Source organism: Solea senegalensis, linkage group LG7 (genome assembly GCF_019176455.1).
Source record: "Solea senegalensis isolate Sse05_10M linkage group LG7, IFAPA_SoseM_1, whole genome shotgun sequence".
In the NCBI taxonomy this organism is placed as follows: Eukaryota; Metazoa; Chordata; class Actinopteri; order Pleuronectiformes; family Soleidae; genus Solea; species Solea senegalensis.
In genome coordinates this window covers 1,476,301-1,488,121 of record NC_058027.1, presented here as the reverse complement: position 1 = coordinate 1,488,121, position 11,821 = coordinate 1,476,301, and the positions used below count along the sequence as shown (strand labels likewise).

The 11,821-nt window shown below is 39.5% G+C and overlaps 1 protein-coding gene across 1 annotated transcript in view; it reads left to right on the top strand.

The window, feature by feature from the left end:
• Nucleotides 1-11,821, top strand: part of swap70a (switching B cell complex subunit SWAP70a) — a 924,354-nt gene that overhangs the window by 772,929 nt on the left and 139,604 nt on the right. The window lies entirely within an intron of this gene.

Below are 11,821 nucleotides of genomic sequence, written 5' to 3'. Positions count from 1 at the left end.
CATTGTTTTTGCTTCGTTCAAATGTAAATGACGTTTCTCATGTTGTGAAGAATATTGAACTTTACAAATGGGAGACAATGATGATGGTTCATTTATTCGTCGTGTTTGCAGCAATACAGTCTAACTAACCAGGAAAAGACGTTTTTTAATCTTTAATCTTACCTACGTGACGCAACATAACAACAATAACAACATGGAGTAAACGGAGGGTCGGGTGAGATGGTGGTGCAGTGACGAGCATTGTTGCCTCACAGAAAGAAGGTCAACATGCAGTTCAGATCCTGGTGTAACAGACCAAATGTAACCCTGCCCAGAATAAACCTGGGGAATAAACTGTCCTAGGCCAGACTAGGCCAGACTACAGCCCGTGTTTACACAGCATATTCACTCACTGATATGTTTAGAAACAGCAACAGGAACATGTATTTAAGCTGGAATAATCTGTATTTAACATGTTCTTCATGAAGGATAGAGAAGTCATCGACTACTTTAGTAACTTTCATACATTTATGCAAAGTCTCTAATGACTGACACACGTTTGACATTTCATGGTTGAAGTAATAAAAGTCTTTGTGTTCATGCTTGTGGTTTTATGTCAAGATTGAAGTCACTTCATTTACAGCTGAAACCCCATTCTTACCCAAGAGGGGTCCATTCTGACCTCGGGTCATTTCTACTCTAATCTAGCATAGGCTGCTTTAACCCCGGGTTTATTGTGGGTGGACTGTGGGTTTATTGCATGGGTTCTCTCTATGTTGGTGATGGACCGGCGATCTGTCCACGGTGTGACTCCGCCTCCCACGCTACGTCAGCTGGGATCGCCTCCGGCCGCCATGCAGCCGTCACGTGGAGGATAATGTGGTAGAGAAGTGGAGCATGTATGAAAAGAACTGCTGTAGATCTCACGACTTCATTAAATGCACTCTGACCAGAGCTTTATCAGGCTGAAAGCTGTGTGTCATGCATTATGAATGAAAGTCCGACCCAGGCCACCCAGGACCGGCCCATTATCTTTGGAAGAATATGAACTGGCTCGGCGTCTTGTGGTCAAACTCGTGCCAAGTGAAGTGGAACAATAAAGTGAAGCAATCGCTTTCATTCATTGACCACGTACTGGACATAAAGTGCCAATCCTTAAAGGCTTCACAAGAACCTAAGAAACTCTGTGCACTCGGCTCCTTGTAATTAACCGTTTCACACTCATTTGTCACTTGACAGGTTCAAAATGTCCTTCAACCCCGTGAAAGGACGAGCAGAGACATCCATCCGTCCTCATACGTCCAGTGGGTTTATCACAGGCAGATGTTGAGTTTGGACTATTGTACTGACAAACAGCTGCAGCAGCTGCATGTGTGATGACTATTTTACTCAAACGTTGTTCACTCAGAGTCCTGTTTTCTTTGTTCCTTTGAGTTTCCTTGTCCTCAGATGTGCTGATAGTCTGATACACCACAGAGAGTTTTCACTGTTCAGTGAAACCAAAGAGAGAAAAAGTATTTACATGTATGTAAATATAAGAATAACGTACACAAATAAAATATTAAAAAGGATATGAACATAAGAACACACTGTAACATCATGTTCTGTTTCCTGTTTTATTTTGAAATGATGACAAGTTTCAGTGACTGCTTCCTCTGTGATTAGCTGATGTGTTCACCTGTGTATGTAGCCTGCATGTTTCCTGCAGACGTGTAAGTGTCCTTGTCCTTGTCCTTGTCTCAGTTCAGTTTCCGCTGTTGTCTTTTTGTATCTCGTGCTTCTTTGGAAACCAGTTTTGTTTAGAAAGTGTTTTTCTCTTTAAACTGAGACCGTAGTGGTGGAGTCGTGATTTTCAGTCCAGTGTTTGTTCAGACTGACACATTCTGAGGTTTGGTTTGTAAAGCTGTCAAATAATGATCACAATTCATCCTGAAGGACACAAAGACGGAATATCATAGAGTTAACTTAAAAATACTGATGGAACCAGTTGTAAGATGTAAAGTGGTTGATGTTAATTAATGTTGTGACATTTGTCTGATCTTCAGTGTTAAAGACAAAGATTTATTAACTAACACGTTACCAGGCATTTGTTTGATGGACTTTTGTCACTGGACATGTTGTAAATACCTAGTGTTGCTGATAAACGCAGCAAGAGAAGGGGAATATGATGTTAAAATAAATATAAAAACAGCAGAATGTGACAAAATAAACCACAAAATGTGCATAGTGCAAAAATATTTTACAGCTTTAATCATCACAATCATAATCACGTGACGAGAAGTACACTGTAAATAAATCACTATGCATGACAGTTAAGTATAACAGTAGTTTCATCACAGAGCTGTGACTCTGATGACGCAGCGAGGTCCTGGTTTCTGTCTTGGACTGAACTGAATGTGCTGAAGTGGATTTGTGAAAAAGTGAATGAAGTCATGGAGACGTCGTTCCAGCGTGAACCCTCTCTGAGGCCTGCTCTGTGCTCGTGTGCAGTTGTGTGTGGTTGTAAAGTGAGAGCCGTGTGTGTGGCTCTGTGAACTGGATTATTACCACAATTTAATATTGGGAATTTTATTAATGGGGGGTTTGGACGGCAGCATGCGAGCTTCTTGAAACAGAGGTCATATCCTCCAGAAAAGACCTCCAGGCAGAATCTTGGTCAGTGAAGTGAGAGGCCTCACAGAGCAGCTTGTGGTCTGAAGCCAGTTTGTGTCTGGCAGTGGGATTTGTACATTTTAGAGACCGTCCTCCAAAAGAGACGAATGTTTGTTGGAATTGTTGTGACAGGTTGTGTCAAACCTGCTTGTCCATCACAAGTTTTTGGCCTTGACCAAAGTCGTCGCTCTACGGCAGCGTTTGGAATGCAACAACTGACGTATACTTTGAGCCGTCGTCCTCTGTCAGGACAGATTTTCACCGCCTTCTCTCACATTATGATGATCACAGTGAATACCAGGCGTGTGGTGGATTACCTGCACTTGTAATTGTTTCCATTGTTCTTCATGTTTGTTTCTGTCTTCATGAATCACTGACTGACTTCCCTCAGAAGACGACAGAGAACAAAGGCTGTTTGTCACAGAGATGACGAGGATTGATCCACAGGCGCCGCGTATTGGACTAAAAAGTTAAGACCAGAGTGATCTGACGGTTTTTTTCGTTCTCCATTGTGACGCATGTGTGTTCTGGGGAGATCAAACATCTGCACATGTGCTTCTCTCAGCAGGCAGATCCTTCTGTGGTATAGACCAGAATCCATGTTGTTTTAAAGATGCTGGCTTTTTCTGACTCTATTCACGGATGAAATATTTATATGGATGATGATCTTAAGTGTTTCTGTGAGGTGACTGCTGCTCTGGATCAACTGTGACTTTAAAATTCAAACTCACTTCCAATAGAAACTTCTCTCCCTCGCTCATATTTAGACAGATGTTGTTTACTGCAGGTTTTCATAATCAGATCATTGATGTTGGACTTTGTTCACTATTGGTTTGAAGGTCAAAACTTTAAGAGTTTTAAACTTTAAGACTTTTAAACTTTAAGAGTTTTAAACTTTAAGCATTTTAAACTTTAAGAGATTTAGATTTAGTTTTAAACTTTAAGAGTTTTAAACAGTTTTAAACTTTTAGCGTTTTAAACTTTAAGAGTTTTAAACTTTAAGAGTTTTAAACTTTAAGACTTTTAAACTTTAAGAGTTTTAAACTTTAAGCGTTTTAAACTTTAAGAGTTTTAAACTTTAAGAGTTTTAAACTTTAAGAGTTTTAAACTTTAAGAGTTTTAAACTTTAAGAGTTTTAAACTTTAAGCATTTTAAACTTTAAGAGATTTAGACTTTAAGAGTTTTAAACTTTAAGCGTTTTAAACTTTAAGACTTTTAAACTTTAACAGTTTTAAACTTTTAGCTTTTAAACTTTAAGAGTTTTAAACTTTAAAAGTTTTAAACTTTTAAGACTTTTAAACTTTAAAGAGTTTTAAACTTTTTAAGAGTTTTAAACTTTTTTAAACTTTAAGAGTTTTAAACTTTAAGTGTTTTAAACTTTAAGAGTTTTAAACTTTAAGAGTTTTAAACTTTAAGAGTTTTAAACTTTAAGAGACGTAATTACATTAACACACTCACAATGACAGAAGTTTGTCCTGTGTGTTTGCAAACTGCCGTTTTCTAATTAAAACCAAAATAAACTGCAGCTCACGCTAAAAGGAATAAACGAATAAAGGAATAGGACTATGAATAGAGAGAAAAGATAAGATATCCAGTGATAAGAAGAAAACATCAGGTCAGGTTAGTGTTGGTGACTGTCGTGTGTTGCTAACCAAAAAGCACAACTATAACTAACAGTCCTGGACAAAAGTCTTATCACCAGTGATAGAAAGTTGACACCTTTATTCATAGATGTCGGAATAAAGGGCAAATCAAATGTTTCACAACAAGATTTCACAACAAACCACAAGTGTGAACTTTGCAGTGGCACGATGATGAAAGTCAGGAAAACAACAGTTTAAAAATCCCACAAATGACCACAAATGACCACAAATGACCACAGTTCCCTCTGATATCTGAGATTTTCATAAGTAGACTCAACAATAGACTAACAATGCAGAGCCAATGCACAGTTAAACAACCTCTACTGATAGCATATCTGTTCATAATTGCATATTTCACATACTTGGACGTAAACTTGTGTAATATTACAGTATTTGAAGTACTGACGACATTAAATGCATAAAAATGCATGCGATCCAAATGTATTTATTTAAGAACACGATCACTCAGTCTCTCTGTCAGCAGAAGAAGAAGAAGAAGAAGAAGAAGACGAAGGGAAACCCCCGTTTTTCCCTCTCTTGCTTTTCACAACAACTGAATGATTCATTTCCCTCACTCCTCTTCCATCTTCTTCCCATTAGTCCGGTATTAAGCAAATGATGAGTTCATGAAACAGTGAAGCATTGTTGCATAAGGAGAATGGGCTAAATGTAGGGAACCTTGTGGCAGACGTTAAAACAAAGAGCACACTCACGGCGCCGTCTGTTGCTCAGCATCACACATAATCACATGTTAATGGTTGGCTGCTTCTTCTGTGCGTCCTCGACCAGTGATTGTTCAGAAGAACCCAGAGCAGCAGAAGAGTCTGACCCTCTTTCAGAGGTCGGTCGTTGTGACCGGGGATGATGTCGCCACCGAGTGAACTGTGTTTCAGTTCAAAAATCTGAATTTTATTTAACAATATTCCATCATGATATTGCAATAACAATATTTGTGACACAAAATGTTTGTTTTAACAAACAACAATAAAAACATTAACCCCGTCAACGTCCGACCACACCCACATCCCTCCTGAGTGAAGTTGTAACGTCGAGAACCCGTGGAATAAACTACGGGTTCACGACTTTCACTCCACTTGGTTTTCTCACAGCGAGAGTTCTTAGAAGGACGTGGTCCCGGCCTTCTATGGGCTCCAAGTTTATCCAATCAGTCTAACGTCCTGACAGCCGTGATCACAACAGTAATGCATAAACATTTACACTGAGTATAGAAGCGAGGCAGGGTGCAGCAGTGGCAGCAGCAGCAGCAGCAGGGTGCAGCAGCAGCAGTGGCAGCAGCAGCAGCAGCAGCAGTGGCAGCAGCAGTGGCAGCAGCAGCAGCGGCAGCGCTGCATGATTTGAATGTGAAACCGTTTAGTTTCTGCTAGAATTCTTTTTCAGCAGTGCTGTTGTTGTGTCAGAGGTCACGCTGATGCCACGACGGTGTGGACACTAGTCTTTAAGACAAAATCCTCTCAAATTTAATGGCCAAATAATAATCATTTCATTATTATTTTCTTTTTCTTTGCAGCTTTTTGTCCTCACTTAAAAGTGATAATCATGAGGCACATTGATACCAATGAATATGTGAATTTCTTGGCAGCTTTGCCACAAACTGCTGATATAACTGCACAAAACCCATCGTGAAGCTTCTCACTCATTCATCTTCTACTCTTTATGCTCCACATGAGGGTTGAGGCGGGCGCTGCACCAACTGTGTGGCCCAATTGTGAAGCCTTGAGGTTTTTCAAAGGATTTTTGCCACGTATGGTTTTGAAATGAGAAATTCACAGATGTCACCAGTTGTGTTGGACAATAGCAGCTCATATATGCAGAACTTTAGCATCTATTTTCCTCTAAATGTGATCATCATTTACAACGTTGACGTCGTGTGTTATTGAAGAACGACTGCAACTCGTGGTTGAGATCATTAATTTCTCATGAAAACGTTTACCCACATTAGAAAGTATTCTTATTTTCACACTTCACTTTTCACATCAGCAGACTGTGTCCATTTTAACATCCACACTGTGATGCTCAATAATTTAGCAGTGGTGGCGTTTTGGTGCTAAATAAATGTTGGAAACATAGAAAAAGTCCCTGATATCCTGAACATAAATCAGAAATAAGTCCTATAAGACAGATGACAGTGCTGATGTCAGGAACTAATGCAAGAAAAACCTGCACAGAGAGAGGAAAGTAAGTGCTTTATTTATTCGATTTTAATTTCATTTAGAGGAAGATGATATTTTTCCTACCATGTGTCTTTTTTTCTTCCTAATTCCAGCTGACACACACACACACACACACACACACACACAGAGAGAGTTTGACGAGCTGTGACTGTAAAATGATGGTTTAGAATGAAGACACGAGTGTGTAAAGTAACCGTGTGTCATTGTTTCCAGGTGTTGCTACAGTATCTTGTCACTAAACATAATGAGTTATACTGTTTTCCTTCACGTTATGTAACCTCCCACTCTGAGAGTCACACATCGCAGACTAGACGTCGTAAATCTCCCACTAACATCTTTTGTCTCTCGGACTATTTTCAAGAGTAGATGACAAAGATAAAAATGAGGAGCTACAGTAGATCTGGCTCCAGCAGGTATGGAAACCATTTGACCTTTCCCAGTTCTGAGAAAAGCAGATTACCTACCTGTAACTCCTAATCTCAATTTAATTCCTTGGCCATTAATGACAGGTCAGTGCGCAGTGCAGCGCACAGATGGAATGCATTCATCACACTTGCTGAAGCAGGCGAAATTTTGAATTTTGACCCAGGTTGCTTTACCAAAACAGACAGTGTTGAGATCTAATGTTGTGCAGAGGGCACGCGGAGGTCCATGTTATTATTTAAAATGTGATGATAAACTCAGAAGTTTCCACTCCACATAAGGACTGAATGATCCACTTAAACCTCCATCACTCCGTTGTGTTTTTGCAGGGGGACAAAAATAATGGACAGTGTGGATCTGTGGTCATGAAGGAAATCATCCAACGGTGACTCTCACACTCTTAGTTTGAACCACCTCACCTGTGCACCTGAGATTCATTATCAGCTGACTGCAGCAGCAAAGCCTCAGTTCTGGTAAGACTTTACTCCAGCTTTTATCATTCAACACCTGCCACTTCCAGACAGTCTTTGTTATACTTTAAAGTCTTTAAACTTAATTAACCTCTCACGAGCTTAATTAAGTTTAAAGTTATAAAATCATTATAATTTATAAATAAAAACAAGTAAATAAACCACTTATTTTATATTGAACAGAAAATGATTGAAGTCAGCATTTCCTTTTGTGTGATATTTTGAGCGACAGTTTGTTAATGTAACGTAAAAAGAACAATACTTTCTGTAATAAAAAGGTTTGACTGATATTATCACGTTGTAGTGAAAGTGCTAATGGATCAGGATGAGTCTAAATTTAACATCACTTCATTCTTCCTGTAGATGAAAGGCAGTTTTTACCTTCGACTCTTTGTGTGTCGGCTTTATTCTGCTCCTGCATCTGGTTTTTATTTGTAGTTTCTCTTTGTCTCATAGAAGTGATCACTGTAAATAAGACAATAATATACTATAATCTGTGCCGCGGCATAATACACAACTCCTTATATGGACATCCTGGGCGTGTGTGTGTGTGTGTTTATAGGTCACATATTCATGTCTTATGTGTTGTTGAGTCAAGGTTATGATTCATTTTATATCACATTTTTAGTCGTTATATAAAGTGGCAATAATTGTGCCGAAGTCACAAAATAGATTGTTTTTCTTTTCTTTTTGTTCATAAAAATGATCCAAGTGAATTTTGAACTGTGACTTATTTCCACATTTCTCAAATTCAATCTGATTTTAAACATTTCGAGTAGTTATATAGAGTGTGCTGAAAGAAGATATAATTCACATTCTTATAACGTCTGTATTTACTGTATGTTTTAACAACAAAGAAGCAGCAGCCGAAGAGTTCATGTAATTAAGGGGTTAAGTGAACAACAAAAGCACAATAGCAGTATATCATTATATAAATCACAATATTTACTGACAGAATAAGTATCATCATTAACACGTTCACCACAGAAAATCAAAGCCTGTGATGATTACGTGTTCGGCAGTGAATGTTCTTCTCATGGAGCCAAACGGAGTCAGAATCTCGACGAATACCCTGAGGCCACTTTGTTCCCAGTGGTCTATCTGCACTTAACGTCAGCACTCGCTGTTCATGCCAAGACAAATGTCAGCCGGGGCGTCCCGGTTTGGTCCCAGCTCTGGGTCATGGGTTTGTTTTACTAGACTCTACTACACTGAAAATCTCTTGCTCTCTGCCTTTTGTGCTGTGGTTCGGTGCGAGCTCTGGGAAAAGGTTTGGTTCCCAGACCCAAGTGGTTTTCTACACTTGTCGATGACCTTTTCCCCCGTGACTGCTGGGAGCTGCAAAGACCCTTCAAATACTTTTATGAACTATTTCTCTAACGATTCCCACATTTGATCTGTTTGTACATAAATTGTGACTCCAGAGGTTGTGAACATGTGTGCTGTTGTCGAGTCATTTACAGCTGTCATTTACATGTGTGTGGTGTTTGCTTTTGTCTGTCATTATGATGCAGCCTTCACTCTCAAGTGAATCTGGACTTGATTTGAGTGACACTGGTTCTGGTCTGGACAGTCCGTGTCATCCTGGTATGAAGCACAGACGAGAAGTGTTTCTTCTCTCCATTCTTAGCTTTGTAGTCACTCATTATGATGCATTTACAAGTGCAGTTATATTTCTGTCTCTGTGAACCATAAATGATGTTTTGGGAGTGGCGGTTGGAGTTTGACGTCTGCACTAACCCACTCACTGACTTGTGGTATTGTCTCTTTGGAAGGAGTCGTGAACAGTAACAGGAGATCAGACTGCTGACATGAGTGTGAAGCGTCCTCGTGAAAGACCTGCTGACGCACATCAACCTTCTCAGCAGTGCACAGCACCTTTGTCTGTGTCCCATAAGTGAAGTTCTGTCAGAGACACAAGAATCCAGGTGCATGTTATTAGCGACATGATTTTGTCGTCTCATCTGAACATAAGCACACCTCCAGGGTTAGTGCAGACAGACTGTGTGCGCTCACTCTCACTCTCCATGGTCCCTGTACAAGAACACGTCTTCTTTTTGGTCAAGAGACAAAGAAGAGGACAGTAACCATGGACACTTGGTTGACGCACAAATCAGTGTGAACTCCTGGAGCTGAAATGAAATAGGAGCTGGAGTACGCATGTGTGGAATACTATTGAAACAGACCTTGGTTTAGTGTGATGTACTCACACGTGGAAATGTCTGACCTGGTCCTAGAGGAAGTTTATTCTCTCCTCTGCGGTTGTTGTTTGTTTATTAGAGTTAGAAAAAGACTACACCATATCTACTCAATAAAAATGAGGATTACAACAGATTACAAGCAATATTATTAAGTCAATTTCACAATGTTAGGTACTGAGTACATTTGAATTAAATAAGACCTTTAATAGTTACACATTTAATATCCGAATAGAAAACAGGACAGAATTAATTAAAACCTAAACAAAAATATTGAGTTGATTTGAAAAAGATAAATAATCCCTAATGTGTACTAATTGTACTCATAAAAATTTATTTAATTCTACATATCAATGATATATAATTGAATAATAATCAACTACATTTATCTCTGCATTCATTTGAATGTATTCAATGCAATGAATTAAATCTAAACAAACTAAACAAATACTCAAATAACACGTTTATGAAGAATCACATCAGTGAACACTGCAACCACAGTCTCATTTCAGGCCACAAGTAAGATCTTGCATTTTCAAACCAGAGACATCGAGCATCGTCGTTTCCACAAATCTTTGTTTCCAAACAAAACAAAATGATTTTTTGGTAGAAAGCTCAATAAATATAGTGCGATCCACACAAATAACCCATTATTTTGTTTTCATCTTCTAATCTGTTTATCAGTATTTGTCACATTCTTCCTGAACATTGCTCAACGTGTCTTTTCTGGGAAAACTCTGTGGCAGCTCCAACACTTTCTTTGTTGTCCTGGATGTCCTCGATCACAGCTCCATCAATCATCGTCCCCACTTAACGAGTGTCTGCAGTGGTTATGTAACTCAGCACTGACGGCGGTAAACAGTTCACGGTGATCACTGTGGTCACTGTGATCACTGTGGTCACTGTGGTCAGTTAACGATCTGTGTTTATGTGTTTTTACTGATGTGACGTGCTCGTGTTCTTGTGCTTTTACTGCTGCTACATGACAAACAAACCCTTTCAGGTAAAAAGATTGACACAAATAAGAGAATAATGCATCCAATCCAAATACAGTAGTCCTAAAGAAACCATATGAACACACAGCACGTGTTTGAAGATGACTCACTCTGACAGCATAAGCTCCTGGATGCTCCCGCGCTTCAAAGCTCACATGGAAAAACATCTGATTGACATTTAAGATTCGGCTACGTGGAAAGTTTTGTTCCACGTTGGAGACAAGATGTCAAGTCAGGTTGTGCTTGAAAAAGACGGATGATTCGCAGACAGCATTTCCCTCATCTGCAACATCATCTGCACCGAGTTGTTAAAGCCATATTTGCACAGCTGTGTCTTACATGTGGAACACGACACCCCTTTGTAATATTCTGGAGTAGAAAAGACGCCCTCTGTCCCTCTGTGGAGACATGTGTTCCCAGGTTCTGACCAGGTGGAGCTCCATGTTCACACCGGTTATGGTGAAGTGTGCTGCAGCTCATTAAGCCGAGCTTTCCCTCTGTTTTCCCTCCGTTTTCCCTCTGTTTTCCCTCTGTTTTCCATGTGAAGTGTCCAACAATCACACACAACCATCTGATGTTGCCAGTGGTGAGCGGTGACGGAAGGTGGGTCGACGCTACTTCCTGTGTCCCACCTGCTTTTTTAGTTTGCAGATGGGTCAGCGTCAGCACACGCTGCCTCACAGTCAGTTCCCCTCACACACACTCTGCTCAGCTGTGAATTGTGGGTAATAGAACTGTAAAAAATGAGCCTTTTATCCAGTGTCTACAGCAGAGGTAAAGGAGCGGGGAGGGCGTGGTCAGTCATGTATTATAATGACTATATAAATGTGCTAAACACATTTATACATTTACAAATATACACAGTTAGTTTGCCCATAGATTTTAAATCCATTTTAAAATGTATTTTATTAGTTTTTATTGTATATCTGTTATTGTTACCCATGTTTTATGTCTCTTGGTTTTTATTTGTATGTCTTTGCCTTGTGTGAGCTTTTAGCGTTTGTATTTATTCTGTCTTTTACTTATTAGTGTGCACTTTTGGTTCCACTGTGGTTGTTTTCAAGTGCTTCACAATACAGTTCTACTACTTGGTACAGTCCGTTTGGAGGAGGAAACGCTTCAGATTTCTACCGTGGGCTAAACAAAGAAACTGCCTTGAATCCACTTTGCTGTAATTCATGGTAAATAAAGTTTAGATTCTCTGCGCTGCACTTTGTCTGCATGTTTAGTGCTGACAGGAAAAGTGGGCCGGACCAAAGTGAACTCGAA